This window comes from Mobula hypostoma (assembly GCF_963921235.1).
Source record: "Mobula hypostoma chromosome Y unlocalized genomic scaffold, sMobHyp1.1 SUPER_Y_unloc_1, whole genome shotgun sequence".
In the NCBI taxonomy this organism is placed as follows: domain Eukaryota; kingdom Metazoa; phylum Chordata; class Chondrichthyes; order Myliobatiformes; family Myliobatidae; genus Mobula; species Mobula hypostoma.
This window is the reverse complement of record NW_026948171.1, coordinates 175569-200877: the sequence shown is the minus strand read 5'-3', so window position 1 is coordinate 200877 and position 25309 is coordinate 175569. Positions and strand designations below refer to the sequence as shown.

Here is a 25309-nt window from a genome sequence, read left to right as displayed (position 1 = left end):
ATAAGATGAAACTAGTTAAGGAATATTGTCGCAATCCAATAATTGTTGCAATACAGTCAGGGCTTGGAGGGCGGTGCGACAAATTGAGGGCAACGCAGTGAAAATGTCACTCTTCACTCCATCAACCGGCAGTCCAGATTTTCAGCCTGGCATAATGGATTCTGGATTTAAACTTTGGATCTCTAAGGGTATTTTCCATCTAGGAGATTCATTTGACGAAGGAACAATATTGTCTTTTAGTCAAATAGTACAGAAATTTAACATACCCAACAAGGATCTTTCTCGTTTTTTTCAGGTAAGATTATATACAGAAAAAAACATCATTGTTAACTGATTTCTATAGTTTTGACATAGAAAAACGGGTGTTTTGTTCTAAGGGTGAAGTCTCCATTAGTACTTTTTACAGCATCCTGAGGGAATGTTCTAGAGAGGCTGAGCAGCTGGGAAAGGTCTGGGAGGAAGAGTTGGGAGCAGAAATTACAACTGAAACATGAGAAGACATCTGTGATAATGCAAAGAAAATTTCAGTTGTAATAGAACTAAAGCACTGCAACTCAAAATTCTGCATACAGCCCATCTGACTCCAGATCGTATCTCGAAATTTAAGACAGGGATTTCTCCAATGCGTTCTAAATGTAAAGTAAATACTGGAACTTTCATCCACTGCTTTTGGACTTGTCCCAAACTTCAGGCATACTGTAGTGATATTTTGGGTGAAATGGAAAAGATTCTGAAGGTGGAGCTTGAACTGGACCCAGTGTCTTTTCTCTTAGGCTTACCCAGCAGTCGTATTATTAATGCAAATCAGAAAAAACATTTTAACATCCTGACTTTTTGTGCAAGGACAAACATTTTACTTTGTTGGATATCCGATAAGGCCCCTAGACTTATTGGTTGGCGTAAATTAAACATAGAATACATTGCTTTGGACTTTTTGACATGTATGGTACACTAAAAAACAAATAGTTTTCATAAAACATGGCAACCTTTTCTGTAGTATGTAGATGTAAACCTGTCTGCTATACTAATAAGGGCTTCTGTATAGGATGATGTGGTGATGTCTATATTTTGATGCAAGTGTTCTGATAGCTGATATCTGTGAGGAGAACAAATGTAAATGTATCTGTAAATTGAAAGTTTTGTAATGCTGAGCAAAAAAAATTTTTTTTAAAGTTTGGCAAATCAAAGTTGCCTCAGAATCGAAGTCATTTTGACTTTAAAGACTAACTTTATTTATCATGTGTACATTAAATAGCCTCAGACAGTTGAGGAAGTTTGGTATGGGCTCCCAAATCCTAATAACTTTCACAGGGGCACATTGAAACATACAGGTAAATCTGTGTTTGCATCAACAACTAATAGTGTCTGAGGATGTGCTGCAAGCAACCCATAAGTATTGCCATGCTTCCGACACCAGCACAACATGACCACAACTTACTAATCCTAACCTACATGTATTTGGAATGTGGGAGGAGACTGGAGTACCCGGAAGGAACCCACACAGTTGCATAAACTCTTTGTAAACAGCAGCAGGAATTGAACCCTACTCTTATACAACTGCCACTGTAAAGCATTATGTCAACTTCCATGTTACCATGTCATCCCATTTAAAGACTACACAAGTCATCCAGTTAAGGCCGGGCTTGGCAAATAGCATACATCCTGTTATTTACTGATTTATTTATATGACACTTGGAAGGCAAATGACAAAACATTTAAAGAATGCCAAGTTAAGCTATTCATTTAACAGTAGAACAAGAAGTCAGTAACTCTAAGCTGATAGTGCACAGCTGTTTAATGTGAAGAACAGGCCACACTAAGACAACTAATTTACTTGTCATTTGCAAAGGAAATTGCCACATATCTTATTCAGTTAACTGTAATTCTCAGTTTTCTGCTCAAACTGCAGTCAGTTAATTCCCAAGTTCCTCAATAAGAGTTCTTGTCTGCATATTTAAAGGTGCTCTCTTCTGATGCCACGAAGTGCCAAGCAGTGTGTTCAATTCACACTAATATAATATATTATAACTAGAACCTATGAAAGGATTAACAGTGACAAACTCCAATTGAAAAATCAGTTTGCAAGTGTTCAGCTTGGCCACGCAACACAACATTTCAGGATAAAAATCACACAGCATAAATGCAAACACTTCACAACAGGGTTGGAGTATTTAACTTACCGTCATTTGTAAAGCAGATTTGAGACCATGCTCATAAATGTTTTTGGTTTGATCTGTCTGTCTTCTTTTAGTTCATAAAGGTTCAACCTGAATTTAAGATGCTGTGAACTAGAAAACAAAATTGGAGAGTGATTGAGAGTAGTGGACTATTTCAGCTCATATTAGAAGTAAAGTGTTTTAATTCTGTATTATCAGAAACTCATGAACCACTGTAGTACCTGTTGTCAGAACACAAAAAGAATGTGGCTAAGTGAGGGAAATGGAGCAAGCCAAGTCTCCAAAACTACATAAGATACAGCCAACTTGGGGGACGTCACGTGATGACGTGGGATTGAGATGTGTAAATCCAGCTCTCCCGTTAAAAATTAGCAAAGTACCATTTAAACAAAGCAAAGTTAATAAATACTTTCCGAAAACTACTTATAAACTTTGCAAGACTACTTTACGACATGCCTCGTAAACCGCAACAGAAGAAGTCTGTTGTTGCGAAGTCGCCGCGAGATGGGAAGAAAAAAGGGCGTACTGCAGCAATGGAGCCTCGGACTCAGGTTGGATCTCCTTCGGAGGAGATGCATTCTATCTCCGGCGTAGAAGAACTGAGAGCAATGGCGGCGGTAGCGGTCTCTCGGAAGAAGATGCCGGAAATGCGCATGCACAAAGAAGAACACGTGTGCAAATCGACACAACTTAAACTACAAGAACCGACGGCCACTGCAACTGAAAGTGACTCAGAGTCAGAATTGGATACCGCAGAGAATACAGATGAAGAAGAGGAGGAAGAACTGGAAGAGATTGGAAGTAAAGGAGATGATGGTGACATAAGAGAGGCTCTATTGCAATTAACAGCTGAACTAAGAAAAGTAAGAGCAGAGCTTACAGACATGAAGATGTGCTATGATAGAGCTATGAAAAGACATGGATAGGAAACTTCAGAAGATGGAAAGAACAATGGAGTATATTAACGATAGAGTGGAAAAAACAGAAAATGATCTGCTTGTCTGGAACACGGAAAGAAATCGACTCTTGGAGATAGTGGACGTGTTGGAAAATTTTAGTAGACGTATTAACATTAAAATTGTTAGTCTTAAAGAAGGTATGGAGGGAGACAATCCAATAGAATTTTTTCAAAGATGGATCCCGGAAACTTTGCAAATGAAGACTGGGTCAAGGAATAGATTTGCTGGATTTTTAAAGGCGGATGAATATATAAATATATTATTAATTATATGAGGGAGGGGAAGAAAGGTTAAAATTTGAGGAATACTAGCTGGGAATAGTGATATTAATTTTTTTTTATATATATATAATTTTTTTGTTACAGGGGAGCTGGAAGAAATACTAACCAATCGCTATGCTAATCATGTGTGTAAGTGTGGCAATAGCCACGGCCCGCAAAATGGATGGGGGTAGTGTTGTGTATCCTTTCATTCACAACATTAGTAGGGGAGTATTTTGTTTTTTCTTTTTTTGTATCATATCTATCTTTTATTTTTTTCTTTTTGGGAGGGAAACACATAGCAACATGGTGAAGTTCAAAGAGATTCCCCAAGGAACTATGGGAGTTGAGAAGCTAAGTAATGTTTTAGATTGGAGTAACTTTGTTAAGAATAATGACTAATTTGTTGAATTTTTTTGAATTTTAATGTTAATGGGGTTAATGGACCGGTGAAAAGAAAAAGAATCTTGAGACATATTAAGAAAATGAAGGTAGAGTTAGCCTTCTTACAGGAAACGTATTTAACAGAAACAGAACATCAGACATTAAAGAGAGATTGGGTGGGTAGTGTTGTTGCAGCTTCATTTAATTCAAAAGCAAGGGGAGTAGCAATTTTGATCAATAAAACGTTACTAATTAGAATACAAAATGTAATAACCGATTCTGCGGGGAGATATGTGATTATACACTGTCAACTTTTTTCTGAATTATGGACTTTCATGAATACTTATGCACGAAATGAAAATAATGCAGGATTCATACAAGAAGCTTTTTTGAATTTGACTGATGCACATGAAAAAATATTAATAGGAGGAGATTTTAATTTTTGCCTAGACCCAGTCTTAGATAGATCAACTAAGGCTGTCACAAAATCGAAGGTGGTAAAACTAACTTTATCATTGATGAAAGATTTAAATTTGATTGATATATGGAAAAGAATCAATCCTAAAGAAAGAGACTATTCGTTCTATTCTAATAGACACAAAACTTATCCAAGGATAAATCTTTTCCTATTATCAATGCATATTCAACACAGAGTGAAAAATATGGAATATAAAGCAATAATATTGTCAGATCATGCTCCTCTATTAATTGCTATATTAATGACTGATAAGGAAGAAGTGGCTTATAGATGGAGATTTAATTCAACATTATTAAAACGTCAAGATTTTTGTGATTTTATGAAAAAGCAGATCCAATTTTTTTTGGATGCAAATTCTTATTCAGCAGATGATAAATTTATACTATGGGATGTGACGAAAGCATATTTGAGGGGTCAGATAATAAGTTATACGTCTAAAATTAAGAAAGAATATATGGCAGAACTAGATCAATTGGAAAAAGAGATTACAAAATTAGAAAAAGAATCTCAAAGACATATGTCAGAAGAAAAATGAAGGCAACTTGTCAATAAGAAGTTACAATATGCTTCAGACATACAGAATGGAAAAAGCAATCATAAGAACTAAGCAAAGGTATTATGAGTGAGGTGAGAGAGCACATAAAATTCTTGCTTGGCAGTTGAAAACAGAACAAGCTTCCAAAACGATAAATGCAATTAGAGCAAGTGCAAATAAAATTACTTATAAACCTTTAGAAATTAATGAAACCTTCAAAAGTTTCTATTCTGAATTATATCAATCAGAATTACAAAATGATATTAATGAGATAGAAAGGCTTTTATCACAAGTAACTCTTCCAAAATTGAATTCAGAAGAACAGAAGGGATTAGATATGCCTTTTACATTAAAGAGGTTGAAGAAGCTTTAGGATTACTCCAAAGTAATAAATCTCCAGGAGAAGATGGTTTTCCACCTGAATTTTATAAAAAGTTTAAAGATTGATTATTTCCTCCCTTTATGGAGTTAATACGTCAAGCAGAAAAAATACGTAAACTCCCAGAATCTTTTTCGACAGTGATTGTAATAGTATTGCCAAAAAAAGACAGAGATCCTTTAAAACCAACATCATATAAGCCTATTTCTTTATCGAACATGGATTATAAAATAACAGTAAAAATTTTATCCAATAGATTATCTAAATATTTACAAAAATTAATACGTATGGATCAAACAGGATTTATTAAAAATAGACAATTGGCAGATAATGTATCTCGGCTACTCAGTATAATTCATTTGGCACATAAAAGGGATGAGAAGAGTATAGTAGTAGCCTTGGATGCAGAAAAAGCATTTGATAGATTGGAATGGGATTTTTTTATTTAAAGTATTAGAAAAATATGGGTTAGGAACATCTTTTATAAACTGGATTAAAACTTTAAATACTAACCTTAATGCTAAAGTAGTGACAAGTTCTCAAATTTCAACACCATTCCAGTTAAAAAGGTCAACTAGACAAGGTTGTCTATTATCACCTGCTTTATCTGTACTGACGATAGAGCCATTAGCAGAACTAATTAGAATTGATCCAGATATTATGGGTTTTAGAGTTAATCAGGAGGATTATAAAACTAATCTTTTTGCTGATGATGTTTTGATTTACTTAACAAACCCACAACATTCATTATATAAATTATCTTCTAGATTGGATGAATATGGGAAAGTATCAGGGTATAAAATAAATTGGGATAAAAGTGAAATTTTACCTCTTACTAAAGGAGACTATAGCCAATGTCGATTAGCAACTCAATTTAGATGGCCAATAAATGGTATAAAGTATTTAGGTATAAGACTTGATAATGTAAAGAATTTATATAAATTTAATTATTTACCACTATTGAAAAAAATTCAAGAAGATCTTGACAAACGGATGATACTACCAATAACATTAGTGGGTAGAGTCAATGTTGTAAAAATGAATATATTTCCTAGATTACAGTATTTATTTTAAACATTACCAATACAATTGCCACAGAAATTCTTTCAAGAGTTAAATAAATGTGTGAGAAAATTTCTTTGGAAAGGTAAGATGTCAAGAATATCATTGGAAAAATTGACATGTAAATTTGAGTTAGGAGGGTTACAACCTCCAAACTTTAAAAAATTATTATAAAGCAAATCAACTTAGATTTATTGTATCTTTCTTCGATGATCGAAAACCGGCATGGATTAGAATAGAATTAGACAAGATAGGAGAAAATAGACCTGAAGATTTTATATATAAATGGGAATCTAAATGGATATGGGAAAAGAAAGAATCTCCTATATTAAAACATTTGATTGATCTATGGAATAAGATAAATGTTGGTAATGAAATAAAGAAATCTTTATTAGCAAGGAAACCTTTGTTCCAAAACAGACTTATTCCTTTTACAATAGATAAATAACCTTTATATAATTAGTACCAAAAAGGGATTAGATCTATAGGAGACTATTATGAACAAGGTATATTGATGTCATTTGAACAACTAAAGAATAAATATAAAATATCAGATAACACTTTCTTCTGTTACCTTCAATTAAGGGCTTACTTAAAAGGCAAGCTGGGTCAAACAATGTTTTTGCCAAAACCTAATGAAATTGAAATTTTAACTCAAAAAGGAAAAATTTAAAAATTCATTTCTTGTATGTATAATTTGATTCAAAAACAGACAATTAAACATGGAATCCACAAGTCAAAACAAAAATGGGAAACGGATCTGTATATTAATATTGATGTAACAAATTGGTCAAGACTGTGTCTTGACAGTATGACAAATACAATAAACGTTTGACTTAGATTAGTACAATATAATTTTTTACACCAATTATATATCACACCACAAAAAATAAATAGATTAAATTCAAATCTATCTGATAAATACTTTTGGTGTCATCAAGATATTGGTACTTTCTTACATCCTACTTGGTCTTGTTCTAAAATTCAACCTTTTTGGATAAATTTAAGAGTTTTATTGGAACAAATTACTGGAACTCAATTTCCACATAACTCTGTATTGTCTCTATTAGGTGATATTGAAGGGATAAAACCGAAACTTAAATTGAATAAATATTAGAACAACTTCATAAAAATTGTACTGGCAGTAGCTAGGAAGGCTATAGCAGTTACTTGGAAATCTGATTCGTATTTAAGTATGAATTGTTGAAACAATGAAATGGCTAGTTCTATTCCACTCGAAAAATTACTTATAATTTAAGAGATAAATATGAAACATTTTTGAATATTTGGCGCCCTTATTTACAAAAGATAGGATGGCATATTTAGTTGCTCCAATAAAGATCTTGGTCCCTTGGGGAAAGTAACAAATAAATATACTAAATTTATTTTGAATCCCATGGAGCATGTGGAAACCTTCCAATATCCAGGCGGTTCTTCTTTTTTTTCCTTCTTTCTTTCTTTTTTTACTTTTTAGGTAGGAGTATATATCAGTGGGAAGGGTTAAGGGGGGGGAGGGTAGATATTATCTTCTCATGTATTCACTTTGAAAACTCAGTAAAAATTATACTAAAAAAAAAGATACAGCCAACTCAGACACTGAGATTTTGGAAGATTCCTAATCAGCTCCAAGCCTGGTCCACCACTGCAATCCCTTTTGCAACAAAGAAAGCCTTGCAGCCAATTTCACCACACTTCCTTAAGAGGTACAACAGATATAAAGTACAAGAAGGAAAGGTCTTAGCCTAAGACTTTTGCACATTACTATTTTTGTCAATATGGATCAGAAAGCAAGTTTGTAAATCTGGCGGGAGCAAAGGGATAGGTGTGGAACAGGAGGTAGAGGACTGTCAAGGGTGGGGGAATGGTGTGGATGCAGACCCAGCAAGCCTTTAGACCTCAGGAAGGTCACTGGATTCAAAACAGTTGGTTTACAGAATGTCTCTCAGGTGCTTTCCACTCCTTCCCCTCTCCGTTTTCCTTCTCCCAACAATGAAAGAGCAGAAGTAGGATCAATAAGATCATGGATGATCTGTCCATGGACTCATTTCTACTTACCTGCCTTTTCCCCATAACCCATAATTCCGCTACTATGCAAAAATCTACCCAACCTTGTCTCAGATATATTCTGAAGTAGCCTCCACTGTTTTATTGGGCAGAGAATTCTACAGATTCACCACTCTCTAGGAAAAGCACTCCTCTTCATCTCCATCCCAAATCTACTTTGCAAAGTCTGAGGCTAGGTCCCCTAGTTCTAGTCTCACCTACCAGTGGAAACAACTTTCTGCCTCTATTTTATCTATCCCTTTCAAAATTTACAAGTTTCTATAAGACCTCCTTTTATTCTTCTGATTTCTAGTGAGTACAGTCCCATTCAATCCCTCCTCATAGTTTAACCCCCGTACCTCTGGAATCAACCTAGTGAACCTCTTCTGCACGACCTCCAAAGCCAGTACGCATTTCCTCAAGTAAGGAGACCAGAATTGCATGCAATATACTAGGTGCATCTCCACCAGTACCCTGTTCAGCTACAGCAAAACCCCCCTGCTCTTAAATTCAATCCCTCTAGCAATGAAGACCGCAGAGGAAACTTTCCATTGTCCATAATTCACTGATCTGCATGTGAATAATGGCATTTCTCCTACAACCCACAACTTATCACATATTCTGTTCGTATTCTCAGTGATTCACAGAATGAAATATGTGCAAATGATATCTCTCACAACCTAGAACAGTCTGCCCATTGTCTGTAATCCAAGAATTATATGTGTACTCATCCATTTCTCTTACAACCCATAATGAAGGCAGTGCACTGATTCCATTCTCAGTAACTCACACAAGAAAATCTGTGTAAATAATATCTCTTCCCCCACAATACATTCCCTGTAACCTTTGACACCCTTATTAATCAAGAAGCTATCAGCCTCTGCTTTAAATATACCCAGTGGTTTGGACACGCCCAGCGAATCTACAGCCACTTCCAGGACAGTGGCAAACACGCGGTGCATGTGGAAGGACATTCAGGACATCATTAACTACAGGACAATATCACCTGACTGTGCAGGTGATGCCTCCCTCCCAGACGCACTGATCAACTTCTACACTCGTTTTGAGGTGAAAAATGACGTAGCGGCGAGGAAGACCACCCCTCCTCCAAATGACCAGGTACTGTGGCTGATGTGAAGAGAACCCTGTTCAGGGTCAACCCACGGAAGGCTGCTGGACCAGACAATATTCCTGGCAGTGCTTAGAGAATGTGCAGACAAGCTAGCAGATATTCTCACTGACATGTTCAACATCTCCGAGCAGTGCTGTCATTCCTACATGCTTCAAGGCCGCCACCATCATCCCTGTGCCAAAGAAGTCTTCAGTGTCCTGCCTTACTGACTACCATCCCATTTTACTCACATCCATCATCATGAGGTGTTTAAAGAGGCTCGTCATGAGACTCATCAAGACCCTGCTGCCCTCCTCACCAGACCCCCTGCAGTTCACGTACTGTCCCAACCGTTCAACAGACGACGACATTGCCATCACCCTCCACTTGGCCCTAACCCACCTGGACAAAAAAGACACATACATTTGAATGCTGTTCATAGGCTTCAGTTCAGCATTCAACACAATCATTCCTCAGAAACCGATTGGAAAGTTGAGCCTGCTGGGCCTGAACACCTCCCTCTGCAACTGGATCTTAGGCTTCCTGACTGGGAAACCTCAGTCAGTCCGAATCGGAAGCAGCACCTCCAGTACCATCACACTGAGCACAGGGGCTCCGCGGCTGTGTGTTCAGTCCACTGCTGTTCACTCTGCCGACCCACGACTGTGCTGCAACACACAGCTCGAACCGCATCATCAAGTTCACTGATGACTCGACCGTTGTGGGTCTCATCAGCAAGAACGATGAGTCAGCAAACAGAGAGGAGGTGCAGCGGCGAACTGACCGGTGCAGAGCCAACAACCTGTCTCTGAATGTGAACAAAACAGAAGATATGGTTGTTGACTTCAGGAGGACACGGAACGACCATTCTCCGCTGAACATCGACGACTCCTCCATAGAAATCGTTAAGAGCACCAAATTTCTTGGTGTTCACCTGGTCCCTCAACACCAGCTCCATAGCAAAGAAAACCCAGCAGCGTCTCTACTTTCTGCGAAGGCTGAGGAAAGTCCATCTCCCACCCTCCATCCTCATCACATTCTACAGAGGTTGTACTGAGAGCATCCTAAACAGGCGCATCACTGCCTGGTTCGGAAATTGCACCATCTCGGATCGCAAGACACTGTAGCGGATAGTGAGGTCAGCTGAGAAGATCATCGGGGTCTCTCTCCCCGCCATGAGAGACATTTACACCACACGCTGCATCCGTAAAGCAAACAGCATTATGAAGGACCCCACACACCCTTCAAACTAACTCTTCTCCCTCCTGACATCTGGCAAAAGGCACCGAAGCATTCGGGCTCTCACGACCAGACTATGTAACAGTTTCTTCCCCCAAGTCATCAGAATCCTCAATACCCAGAGCCTGGACTGACACCAACCTACTGACCGCCACTGTGTCTATTGTCTTGTTTATTATTTATTGTAATGCCTGCACTGTTTTGTGAACACTTCATGCAGTCCTGGATAGAACTGTAGTCTAGTGTAGTTTTTGTGTTGTTTTACGTAGTTCAGTGTAGTTTTTGTATTGTTTCATGTAGCACCATGGTCCTGAAAACGTTGCCTCGTTTTTACTGTGTACTGTACCAACAGTTATGGTCGAAAGGACAATAAAAACTGACTTAACTTGATTTGATAGCCTGCTGCACCTGCAAACCAACCCTTGTGATTCATAGAAACATAGAAAACCTACAGTACAATACAGACCAAAATGCTGTGCTGAACATGTACTTACTTTAGAAATTACCTAGGCCCTCTATTTTTCTAAGCTCCATGTACGTATCCAGGAGTCTCTTAAAAGACCCTATCGTATCCACCACCACCACCATCGTCGGCAGCCCATTACACGTACTCACCACTCTCTGCATAAAAAACTTACCTCTGAGATCTCCTCTGTACGTACTTCCAAGCACCTCAAAACTGTGCCCTCTCGTGTTAGCCATTTCAGCCCTGGGAAAAAGCCTCTGATTATCCACATGATCAATGCCTCTCATCATCTTATACACCTCTATCAGGTCACCTCTCATCCTCTGTCGCTCCAAGGAGAAAAGACCAAGTTCACCCAATCTATTCTCATAAGGCATGCACCCCAATCCAGGCAACATCCTTGTAAATCTCCTCTGCACCCTTTCTGTGGTTTCCATGTCCTTCCTGTAGGGAGGTGACCAGAAATGAGCACAGCACTCCAAGCTGGGTCTGACCAGGGTCCTATATAGCTGTAACATTAGCTCTTGGTTCCTGAACTCAATCCCACGATTGATGAAGGCCAATAGTATGCCTTCTTAACCACAGACTCAACCTACACAGCAGCTTTGAGTGTCCTATGGACTCAGAACCCAAGATCTCTCTGATCCTCCACACAGCCAACAGTCTTACCATTAGTACTATATTTTGCTATTATATTTGACCTACCAAAATGAACCACTTCACACTTATCTGGGTTTTACTCCATCTGCCACTTCTCAGCCCAGTTTTACATCATATCGATGTCCAGCTCTAAACTCTGACTGCCCTTAACACTATCCACAGCGCCACCCTCTGTGTCATCATCAAATTTACTAAACCATCCAGTACATTTCCACTTCCTCATCCAGTACATTTATAAAAATCATGAAGAGAAGGGGTCCCAGAACAGATCCCTGAGGCACACCACTGGTCACCAACCTCCATGCAGAATATGACCCATCTAACAGCCAGTCTTTGCTTCTGTGGGCAAGACAATTCTGGATCCACAAAGCAATGTCCCCTTGGATCCCATACCTCCTCACTTTCTCAATAAGCCTGGCATGAGGTACCTTATCAAATGCCTTGCTGAAATCTATACACTACATCTACTGCTCTACCTTCATCAATATGTTTAGTCACATCCTCAAAAAATTCAATCAGGCTCGTAAGGCACGACCTGGCCTTGACAAAGCCATGCTGAGTGTTCCTAACCATATTATGCCTCTCCAAATGTTCATAAATCCTGCTTTTCAGGATCTTTTCCATCAACTTACCAACCACTGAAGTAAGACTCACTGGTTTATAATTTCCTGGGCTATCTCTACTCCCTTTCTTGAATAAGGGAACAATGTCCGCAAGCTTCCAATCCTCCGAAACCTCTCCCGTCCTCATTGATGATGCAGAAGTGATTGCCAGAGGCTCACTAATCTCCTGCATAAGCACTCCCAAGTCCCTCTGCACAGCAGCATACCATAATTTTTTTTACCATTTAAGTAATAATCTGCTTTTCCATTTTCCTTCCAAAGTGGATGACCACAGGTTAACTAACTTTGTATTCCATCTGCCAAACCTTAATCTCTATCTCTCTGTAGACTCTCTTTATCCTCTGCACAATTTGCTTTTCCACTAAATCTAGTATCATCTGCAAACTTAGATACACTACACTTAGTCCCTGCTTCCAGATCATTAATGTATATTGTTAACAGTTGCAAGCCCAACACCGACCCCTGTGGCACACCGCTCACCACTGATCGCCAATCAGAGTGCCACCAATGTATCCCAATTCTCTGCTTTCTATTAGTAAACCAACTCTCTATCAACATTAATATATTACCTCCAATTCTATGCATTATCTTACCAATAAGTCTTTTATGCAGCACCTTATTGAAATGCAAGTAAATAATGTCCATCTGTTCCCCTCTATCCACTGTGCTTGTTATATCCTCAAAGAACTGCAGTAAGTTTGTCAAAACAGGACCTGCCTTTGCTGAATCCATGTTGCATTTGCCTAATGGATCCATTTCTTTCTATATGCCTTGCTATTTCTTCTTTAATGATAGCTTTGAGCATTTTTCCAACTACAGATGTTAAACTAACTGGGCTGTAGTTATCTGCCTTTTGCCTACATCTTTTTTGAACAGTGGCATGACAGTCATCATTTTCTAATTTGCCGGTCCTGACCACAGTCCAGAGAATTTTGGTAAATTATCACCAAAATCTCTACTATAACTTCTGCCATTGCTTTCAGGACACTGGGATGCATTCCATCAGGACCAGAGGACTTCTCTATCTTCAAGCCCACAGGATTGCTCAGTGCTAGCTCTTTAGTGATAGCTATTGTATCGATTGTACCTCCCATCACATCCATAACATCTCCCTTTGGCATGTTAGGCGTGTTTTCTAACTTGAAAATCAACACAAAATAATCATTAAAATCCTCCCCCATTCCCTCATTACCCAATATCAATCCCCCCTTCTCATCCTCCGAGGGACCTACGTTTTAGCAACCCCTTCCCACTCTATAATTATAAAAACTTTTACTATCCATTTTCATATATTGTGCTGTTTTATTTCGATAACCTAGATTCCCTCTTTTTATTGCTTGCTTAGTGGTACTTCATTTTTAAAAGTTTTTCCAATCTTCCAATTTCCCACTACTCCTGTCAACTTTGTATGCATAAGCTTTTAGTTTGATGCCTTCTTTTATTTCCTTAGTTATCCAAGGCTGGCTCTTCCTTGCTTTTAACTGGAATACACTTTTGTTGAGCACTATGAAAAATCTCTGTGACAGTCTTCCATTGTTCCTCAACCAGCGCACCATATAGCTTGTGTTTCCAGTCTTCACTAGCCAAATCCTTCCCATACCATTGTAGTCTCCACTGTTTAGGCATAATACACTGGTTTTAGATTGTATTTATTGCAACCTCCATTTGCATGAAAATCATACTGTGATCACTCCTTCCAAGAGGATCCTTAACTACAAGATCACTGATTTTACCTGTCTCATTGCAAAAGACCAGAGCTAAGATAGTATGTTCCCTTGCGGATTCGGTAACATGCTGTTTAAGAAAGCCATCATGCATGCATTCTACGAAGTCCTCCTCAAGACTACCTTGACCAACTTGATTCACCCAATCTATGTGCCAGTTAAAGTCCCCCATGATAGCTGCTGTTCCATTCTGACATGCCTAATATATTTCTGTCTATTGACTGTGTCACTGTAATGTTATAGAAAAGTCCTACCAGATTTTTTCTCTTTACTATTCTCAATCACTATCCAGATGGATTCTCGTATTATCTCTCATCCTTAATTAAGAGCACTACTCCACCTCCCTTCCCTTCCCGCCTACCCTTCCTGCCTATCCTTTCTTATCATTTGATATCTTTGGATTTTTAATTCCCAATCCTCTCCACCCTGCAAACACATTTTTTATAATGACCGCTAAATCATACCCTTTTGTGCCACAAGTTCACTAACCTTATTTTGAGTACTACAGGCATTCAGGTAAAGTGTTCTTAAACTCATTGTGCTTTTAAAATCTTGTAATCTTTTTCTTTTGCATTTGACTTTACTCCACTCACTTATCTTTTTATCTTTTGCTTTTACTTCTTTTCTATCCACACTTTTCTCTTTTACTTTATCCATACTTCTCCAATCTGTTAAACCCACCCCCTTACTATTTAGTTTAAAGCCCTATCCACAGCCCTAGTTATGCAGTTCACTAGGATTCAGGTCCCATCACAGTTCAGCCTGTCAGCTCCCTTCTTCCCCAATACTGCTGCCAATTTCCCATGAACTCAAACCCATTCTCCCACACCAATCCCTAAGCCATGCACTTAACTCTCTAATCTTCTTGACCCTGTGCCAATTTGCACATGACTTAGGTAACAATCCTGAGATTTACTCCCTAGCTGCTCAAATTCCCTCAGCAGAACCTCTTTCCTCATTCTATCTATGTCATTGGTACCCACATGGACCATGACAACTGGATCTTTCACCTCCCACTGCGCAAATTCCTCTGCAGGTCATATAAGATGTACAGAACCCCAACACCAGGCAGGCAACATAGCCTTTGGGATGCTCTATCCTCATGACAGAGAATCCTGTCCATTTCCCTGATTATACCATCCCCAATTACCACTACAGTTCTCTTCTCTCCCCGTCTTGAATGGCTCATGGTCTACGGTGCACAGTTAGGTTGCTCATCCTTCCTACAGCCCCCACTCTCATCCACACAGGGAGCAAAAATCTCAAATCTGTTGGACAAGCTCAAGGGCTGAAGCTTCTCCCGCACTGTCTCTTGGATCCCACTACCAACCCACTCACAGTCACACCCTCTTGTCCCTGACCACAGAACGAATTTGAGGCAGCTAATTTAATGGGTCTGACTAGCTCCTGAAATAGAGAATTCAGGCAACTCTCCCCTTCCCTGAGGTGTTGCAGCATTTAAAGCTCAGATTCCAGACCGTCAGCTTTGAGCCCGAGTTCCTTGAGCTGTCAACAATTACTGTAGATGTGGTCATCAGGAATCATAATTGAGTCCACCAACTCCCACGTCATGCAGCTACAGCACATCACCTCATCCTGCATCATCCCTATTTTATTTAATCAGCTGTAATTTAGTAACTTTTTATTCAACCACAACAGCCTTACCTGCTACTTGCCTGTGACTCCGCGACAAAGCCTCATTCTCATTCCTACACTAATCCAGTGGTCCCCAGCCACCAGGTCGCGGACTGGTGCCGGGCCGCAAGGAAATGATATGATTAGGCAATATGAGTCAGCTGCACCTTTCCTCATTCCCTGTCACACCCACTGTTGAGCTTGAACGCACGTGAGGTCATTACCCGCACGTCATCCATGTCAGCGCTGGAAGGAGATCAAATCCTCAAACTTGTAAATGACGGTGGACTGAAAAGTATGTTTGACATAACATCTCTGCCAGCATTCTGGATCAAAGTCAAGGCTGAATATCCTGAGATAGCCACAAAAGCACTGAAAACGTTGCTTCCATTTCCAGCATATCTCTGCAATGAATGCAACGAAAACTAAATTGCAGAATAGACTGGACATAAGGAACCCCCTTCGGGTATCGCTGTCTCCCATCACCCCTCGATGGGACGGTCTCGTTGCAGGGAAACAAGCCCAGGACTCCCACTGATTCAGCGATATTGGTGTGTTACAATGATTTTATATGTTCATACAGGAAAAATATGCGGTGTGTTTAATATCCAAACGTTACTTAAAATGTTATGATGTTATTGACTTATAAGTGACTTATATAACCACATAACAACTACAGCACGGAAACAGGCCATCTCTGCCTTTCTAGTCCGTGCCAAATGCTACTGTCACCTAGTCCCACCGAACTGCACTCAGCCCATAACCTTCCATTCTTTTCCTGTCCATATACCTATCCAATTTTTCTTTAAATGATAATATCAAACTTGCCTCTACCACTTCTACTGGAAGTTTGTTCCACACTTACTTCAAGTTCCCCTGTCTTCCCCTGATAATTGACCTATCACTAAATTCATGCCAGGAAAATATGTGCTGTGTGTTTAATATTAAATTCATTAGATAAACCCCTTTAGAAAAGAAATTGAGTGTATTAGCCACTTATCACCTATATTCTGGTCATGATTAACACCACCCCAACCCCGAACAGAATCGCCAAAGACGATTTGTAGAAAAAAATCGGCACATACACGCATGCGCACATAGGTGCCCACACAAGGCTTCACGGTCATGGTAGTCTTTCTCGTGGTAAACACAACGTATTTGACTGCTACTCTCGTCCGTTGGCAACTACCCCACCCACCTCCCGGTCGGCCGGTCTGCAAGAATATTGTCAATAATAAACCAGTCCGCAGTGCAAAAAAAGGTTGGGGACCACTGCACTAACCCACTCACACAATGACCACTCTGCCTTACTTTTATTTACTCCTGCTAAAAAACTGCGCATCGATTGGTCCGCTGCTAATGTGCCAGTTCCTGCGAAACACTCCTTTTTTAAACTCATCTCCCTGACGTGAAGAATGAGTGGAAGTATAAAACGTTCCTCATATGATAACCCAATATGATATTCCAAGAATCATCCTTGTTAACCTACTCTGAACCCTCCCCAATGCCAGCACACCTTTTCTTAGATGAGCCTAAAACCATTCACACCAGCCAAGGTGAGGCCTCACCAGTGCCTTATAAAGCCTCAGCATCACATCCCTACACTTGTACTCTAGACCTCTTGAAATGATTGCTAACATGGCATTTGCCTTCCTCACCACTGACTCAACCTGTAAGTTAACCTTTAGTTTTCTGCACAACGACTCCCAGGTCCCTTTGTATCACAGATTTTTGAATTTTCTCTCTATTTAGAAAATAGTCTGCACATTTATTTCTCCTATCGAAGAGCATGACCATGCATTTTCCAACATTAAATTTAATTTGCCACTTTCTTGCCTATTCTCCTCATCTTAATGTCCCTATGCACACTACATGTTTCCTCAACACTACCTGCCCCTCCACCAATCTTCGTATTGTTACGTACCCCGTAACTGGGTTGCCAAACAGCAGAAATGGACCACTTAGTTGGAGTCTGGATTACTGGAACTAAGGAAGTTTTATTAAAGAAATAAGTAACACAGTACTTTAATCGTAAGGATATGAATGCAACAGATTAGCAATGATAAAACACACATGTACACAGAACTAGGGTAATAGGAATCAACCAAGCTCTTTCGCAGTCTAGGGTAAAATGATCAGTCTCAAGTGACGCAGAGTTCAGTTCAGCTTAGTACAGTTCACAGTAATCGCTGTTATGCCGTTGGAGAGAGAGAGAGTGAATATGCAAATTCTGATTCAAACAGACCTTTATTCTTCACAGTTAGCTTTCGGGCACACCCTTTTAATGTCTTCGATGGTCTCCGACTGTGACCCCTCCGCTCCGGATACGACTGTTCTTCCGCGGTGAACCCGGCACCCAGGCAAGGGCGGACACACACACCAGGTTCCCGCCGATCGTACTCTTTCACCCTATGCGTCTATGGTCAGTCCCACGACCAGACCTCCAAGCTCTCATCAACTTGTGGGGGCACAGCGCACTTCCAGGATTTCGTTATCTCATGATCTCGTGGTGTCTGTCGTGCTTTAGCGAACCTGTTCCTTTTATCCCCCTGCTGGGGTATCGCCTGTCCATCAAACTTCAAACGGTTCAGGTTCAAAGCAACCAGTCTGTCAATACTCGGAATTGTGTCTCTTTTTGTTAATCACTCTCCTCTCTCATTAACATTTTGAATGCTTCTCCACTTGTCTCTCTTATCTCTCTCATCTCTCTCATCATCATCAATCTTCTGATAACTTGGTTTTTCGTCACACCCCTACCCTTCAAAGGATTTTTACCGGGGTAAAAATTATAGGCATGAATATATTATTAGATAAACACTAATATACAGGGTCATCAGCTATTCGGCTAATACAGAGAACTTTAACTTGTCAACACCTTGAGAGACAGTCAGCAATCACCTTTCCATTCCTTTTATATGTGTTATTTTAATAATCCTCTAAGACCAGGCTCCAACTTAGCAAACTTCATAGTGGCCAAAAACACTAATGATTTGTGATCAGTGTAACTTCTCAGTGGTTTCCATCCTGGACGAATATAACAGGGGTCGTCCCGCACAAACTTTGCATTCTTTTACAGGAGCTTAGTAAGAGGGAGGGTAATATCCGCAAAGTTTTTGCAAAACTTCCTATAGTACCTCACCATCCCCAAGAACCTTCTCAGGGCTCTTTTGTCTGTCGGTGTTGAGACTTCAGAGATAGACCACACCTTAGCCTGCATCGGAGCCAGCTGCCCCTGTCCTACCACAAATCCCATATAAGTGACCTTCGCGCGGCCGAACTCACTTTTTGCGAGGTTCACTGTCAGGCTGGCTTCAAACAGCTTTTTAAGCAGCTCCTCCCACGTGTCACTCCAGACCACTAAATCGCCAATATATGCTTCTGCGTTCTTTAGCCCTTTTGTCACTGAATTAATCATTCTATAGGGGTGTTGCTCACTAGGCTGACCTGATGTGACAACAACACCATGTCCCGGCTCTTTACATTGCCTCGGGACATTCGGACATACGTGTGCGTGCTGGTTAATTAGCTTTATCGGCAGCTCGCTTTGTTCGGGGGAAGTGAGAGAACCCATCAGCAAAGTTGGCCAAAACAATCGATTTCTCCCACCTGGTCGGCACCATTCCTTTCAAAATGGGCTTTCCCCTTATCAGGTGGCACCCTAGCCTCATTAATTTTCGTGATAACACCAACAACTAGATCTGTTTTCTGACCGTGGTAAGCTGTTAGCATGTCAAAAGCCTGTAACTGTGTTAGCTCACATCTACAATAGTCAATAGCATCCTTCCTCCTGTGCGGCCAGTAAAACTCTTTCATGATTTTATCGACTGTCTTCCTCCCCCCGAAATGTCCACCGAGGGGTATCTTGTGGGCCAGGTTAAGAATCTCATCCCCATAAATTTTTGGCACCAGCCTCCATTCCTCATCTGCGGGCATGGTACATGTTCTCCATTTCCTCCTTAGTACTCCCTCCTTCACATAATAGCCCACTGGCTCCCTTTTTAATTCTGCTTCGGAGAGAGCTGTCTCCCCCAAAACCATCAGCTCCTCATCTCGCTCCTATGCCTGTATAAATTCCTTCCTTGCTAATGATAAGTCTACCTCAACTCCCTTACTTCCTTCTGTTTTACTATGCTGCTTATCACTTTCTAACCCCTCCTGGTACCAGGCTGGTAAAAACGTCTCTGCTAAATCTACATTCGCTTCGGCAGCCTTTCTGGACATGCGCCGAGTCACTGCGCAAACGGGATAAACCTGTGAGTCCATGGGCGGGGCCTCAATGCTGGCAGGCTGGCTTGTCACTCTTACTGCTGGGTACACCTCTCCGCCGGAGAGGTCATTACCGAGTAAGACCTCCATGTCTTCCATCGGTAGTTCGGGCCTCACCCCGATCGTGACCGGTCCGGAGACCAAGTCGCTTTTTGGGTGTACCTGGTGCAAAGGTACTGCTTCAGTCCCTTTCCCAATGCCTTTTATCACCCTGACCTCCCCAGTCTGGGTCTCTGAACTAAAGTCTAACACACTCTTTAATATCAATGACTGACAAGCTCAGTGTCTCTCCAGATCCGTACTGGAACTGGGTTCAACCCCTCCTTTACCGACATCAATCCGACCGAGATAAACCTCTCGCGCCCTTCCTGAACTTTATCAGACCTCTTCTCCCCTAGCGGTTTGTTTACCAGGTCAATACAGCCATTCGGAACCGTGGTTTTCCCTTTCTCCATCTCCCTCTTTGGGGCAAAGCACCTAGACGCAAAGTGACTGGCTTTCCCACAATTATAGCATACGACCCCAGGAGACTTCCTACCAAACTGCTCCCGGTCTACCTTATCCTTCTCACTAGTCCCCGGCTTACTTTCTGACTTTTCTGGCGGACTCTCCCCGCCCTCCTGACTACCCTTCTGGTAGCTTTTACTCGGGGTAAAGTTCGCTTTGTGCGTTAACGCATATTCATCCGCTAACTTAGCAGTTGCGGCTAAGATTTCTGCCTCTTTCTCATCTAGACAGGGTCTCATACCTTGAGGGACACAACCTTTAAACTGCTCAATCAGTATTAGTTGTAGCAGTCTGTCATAATCCCCATTGACCCCTTTCGAGGCGCACCAACGCTCACAATATGTCTGCATCTCACGGGCAAACTCTAAATACGTGCTTCCTCACATTCCGGAACCTCTGCCGGTATGCCTCCCAGACCAGCTCATAAATCCTAAGTATAGCCTCTTTCACCACCTCATACCTCTGGGTATCTTCTGCGGACAAGGCTTGTTGGGTTTTTCCTTTAAGTACACTCTGAAGCAAAACAGTCCACTTATCCCTCGACCAGTCCTGACTTGCAGCAACTTTTTCAAAATGGAGAAAGTACTGATCAACATCGGTCTTGTCAAATAGGGGAACCAGCCTAACCTCCTGGGTCGCCCCGAACCCTCCATCTTGGTTTGGTTTTGCGCTAGCATGATCCTTAACTTCTCTAGCTCAAATTCCCTTTCCTTCTCTCTCTCTTCCTATTCCAGCTGTTTTATTCTCTCTTCGCGTTCTAACTGCCCATCCCTCTCTTCTCGCTCCAGCTGTTTTACCCGGAACTCGTGCTCGAGTCTCAATTTTTACATTTGAAGCTGTACTGCTTTTCCACCAGGTTTGCCCATAGACACCACCTCCAGCTCTCCTTGGGGAAACACACCTTTAGATACATAGTGCTCTATGATAGCTCTGTGCATCTCCGTTCTCCTCATTGTCGACTTCCCCTTAAAAAGATTCAACCGTTTTGCCACAGTTGCCAATTCTGATTTCCTGGCATCCTCTAATGCCTCTAAGATTGGCGCCTTTTGAAATTCCTCAATCTCCATTTCTGCTGTTTGTCCTTTCTTTCTTTCTTTCGGGAATTTCAACCCAATTAATTTACCCAGTCCCAAATTTGGCATTCAAAATCGTGGACGAGATCCCCACTTATGTTACGTACCTCCGTAACTGGGTTGCCAAACCAGCAGAAATGGACCACTTAATTGGAGTCTGGATTACTGGAACTAAGAAAGTTTTATTAAAGAAATAAGTAACACAGTACTCTAATCGTAAGGATATATATGTAACAGTTTAGCAATGATAAAACACACATGTACACAGAACTAGGGTAATAGGAATCAACCAAGCTCTATCGCAGTCTAGGGTTAAAATGATCAGTCTCAAGTGACGCAGAGTTCAGTTCAGCTTAGTACAGTCCACAGTAATGGCTGTTGTGCCGTTGGAGAGAGGGAGAGTGAATATGCAAATTCTGATTCAAAAAGACCTTTGTTCTTCGCAGTTAGCTTTCGGGCGGACCCTTTTAATGTCTTCTATGGTCACCGACTATGACCCCTCCGCTCTGGATATGACCGTTCTTCTGCGGTGAACCCGGCACCCAGGCAAGGGCGGACACACACACCAGGTTCCCACCAATCGTACCTTTTCACCCTGTGCATCTATGGTCGGTCCTGCAACAGACCTTCCAGACCTCCAAACTCTCACCAACTTGTGGGGGCACACCACACTTCCAGGGTCTTGTTATCTCGTGATCTCATGGTGTCTGTCGTGCCCTAGCGAACCTGTTCCTTTTATCCCCCTGCTGGGGTATCGCCTGTCCATCAAACTTCAAACAGTTCAGGTTCAAAGCAACCGGTCTAAACAATACTCGGAACTGTGTCTCTTTTCTTTAATCTCTCTCCTCTCTCATTAACATTTTGAATGCTTCTCCAACAAAATACACTGCTTTCTAGGAGCAATAACTCAAAGTTAACACAAAGGGCAAAATATGTTGCTGATTCCTTACTGTCCCTGACACCACCTTCTTCAGCAGCTGCTTCTGATGAGAATAGGAATGGAATTACAAGGTTTCAATGATGATGATAAATGAAGGATTGGCAATATGATTGCAAGTCAGGATTCTGTACAGCTGAAAATAAGAAGGTGAATATTTAGCATGCATTTTGTCAATGAGATGTACTGCTACTACTGCTTTGGGTAATGGAGAGGAGCTTATTAAGTGGGCTGCCTTCTCCTGGATGGAGTCAAGTTTACTGAGTGTTGAAAGACATGCGCCTTCAGAAAGAGGTTAAGTAGTAACATCTGACATGAAGATATTGCAGGTTTAGCCTGAAAAACTGAGAACAACCCTACCTATTGTGGGTTTCACTGTAATATCTGGAAATATGTATAATTATAATTGGAAGGTATGATGCCATTTACTAGTATCAGGGGTAATTCTGCAGCAGTAAAATTAATGCATCACCAACATTATCAAAAAAGGGAAAGCATCAGTAATAACCCACATGGATGCAGGGAGAAAATACGCACTACACAGACAGCACAGGAAGTCAGCATCAAATTTGGTTCACTGAAGAGGTGAAGACATAACAACTGCAACGAAAAGACCGATGATCTTACTTTAAGAACTCTATCACAAATTTCAGGACACATGCCAATGATAATAAACCTAATTCTGATTCTAATTCTAACTTGATATTTCATGCTCTTTCATCTCATACTCACTATTTCTGGCTATTTATTTATATTTACATTTGCACAGTTTACTGTTCATTGATCCTGTTTACAGACTATTCTTAGATTAGTTGAATACGCCTGAAGGAAAAAGAATCTTGGGGTTGTATGTGGTGAAGTGCATGTACTCTGATCACAAAATTTTACTTTGAACTTTGAAATGGACAGAATGTCTGGATGGGTTAGTAAGGCAGTGAGAATTACACACAAAATCCAGCGCAAATAGAATGTAGCTGATTTCTGTAATGTCCTGAACTGTGTATACTGCACGTCCCCGAGCAGATCAAGGGATACTAAACTCTATGTCAGAAAAATCTCTCCACCATCCTCCCAACTTTCTTCTCCTCCACTCAAAAGGAGAGGGAGCTAACACCACCAGAGATCGAGCTTACTTAAATCTGACAACCTATGCTTCATGTGCATCTTGTAATGTACTTACACAGTCTGTATGTCTGTGGCAAGACCTGCCAGTCCAACATACAACCTCTCACCCGTTAGAAAGATTTTCTGGAAGTCAGTTGTGACCATCTGTGCTTGAATTCCAAACCACCGGTCAGCAGTTATTGCCACACAATCCTTGCCTCTCATGGCCATAACAGCCCCTCCATTATAGGACATGTGAGACTATGGGGAGAAACAAGAAATATACAAATTAGTAACAAACTATGATTAAGATTAATAAAACTTAGACATTTTATTACAGGTTAATAAAGATGTGACATTTGTTACATGTACAGTGAGACACAATGAAATCCGTCACTTGTGTTGACCAAATAATATGTCAATTAAATTCTGTAGTTAACTAAAAACATAGAGAAATTTGGTATGTACTGTTTGACGCTCACCAATTTTTTAAAGTTTAATTTTTAATTATTTATTACAAACAAAAAAAAATTTAAAACTACAGCACATCCACAAAAACCACAACCATAACAAAATCAAATTAAATATTGAGCAGCAAAAGGGAGGAAAAATATAAAGGCAAAAGTAAACATACACAGCAGAGGTGCACCGCACCAAAAAACCTCAGTCCTCACCCCATGAGAAAGTCCAATACAGGGCCCCATATCCTTTCAAGGATGTCCCCTCTGTCCTCATTACATAGCCTGTCTCTCCAAATGTAAAGTATTTGCCAGTTTTCTCAGCCACAAATCGTAAGTAGGCACAGTGTCCATTTTCCACATTTGCAGGATTAATTTCTTAGCAATCAACTTTCCAAATAATACACCAATATTTATCAATGCACCAAGAGAGCATCCTATAGTGATCCATCATGGCTTGGTACAGCAACTGCTCTGCCCGAAGCTACAGAAATAGCAGAGAGTTGTGGGCAGAGCTGAGCACATCATGAAAACCAGCTTCCCCTCTATGGACTGAGTCCACACTTCTTGCTGTCTCAGTAAAGCAGCCAACATAATCAAGACTCCAACCACCCTGAATATTCTTTCTTCTCACCCCTCTCAGAAGAAGAAGAAATAAAAGTCTGAAGCACTCTAGGTTCAGTGACAGCTTCCACTCGAATTTATAAAACTAATAAGATGAACTCTTGACCTCACAATCAATCTCATTATGACATTGCATCTTTTCCTCTACCTGCACTGCACTTTCCCTGTAACTGTAACACAATATTCTGCACTGTTATCGTTTTTCCCCTGTACTACCTCAATATATTGATGAAATCATCCGTGTAGATGGCATGCAAAATATGTTTTTCAGTGTACCACAAAAACTGATACCCAAATAAGTATAACTGTGACAGGTGGATGCTGCAAATATTTGGATTTGCTTGAACAAGTGGACCCAGACTTGGTAGTTCCTTCAAAACCCACTTTATTGTTAATACAGAGAAGAAATAGAGAGTTGTGAGAAATGACCAATGTTGTACAATACCTACACAGCTAATACGTAGGGCTAACTTAAACAACCCCTAGTGGTCTACACAGTCGAGTATACTTAGCAATGTCTGCTTGGACCCTGAATCAGGCGATCGACTGTGGACCGGCTAGGGTGGAGGTCCTTGGCGCCTGTTCAGCTGCTCGGCCCGAAGGTG

The 25309-nt window shown here is 40.6% G+C and overlaps 1 pseudogene; it reads right to left on the bottom strand.

The window, feature by feature from the left end:
- Positions 1–23877, bottom strand: part of LOC134341423 (proteasome subunit beta type-3-like) — a 71850-nt pseudogene extending 47973 nt beyond the window's left edge.
- Between the last annotated feature and the right edge of the window lie 1432 nt (positions 23878–25309).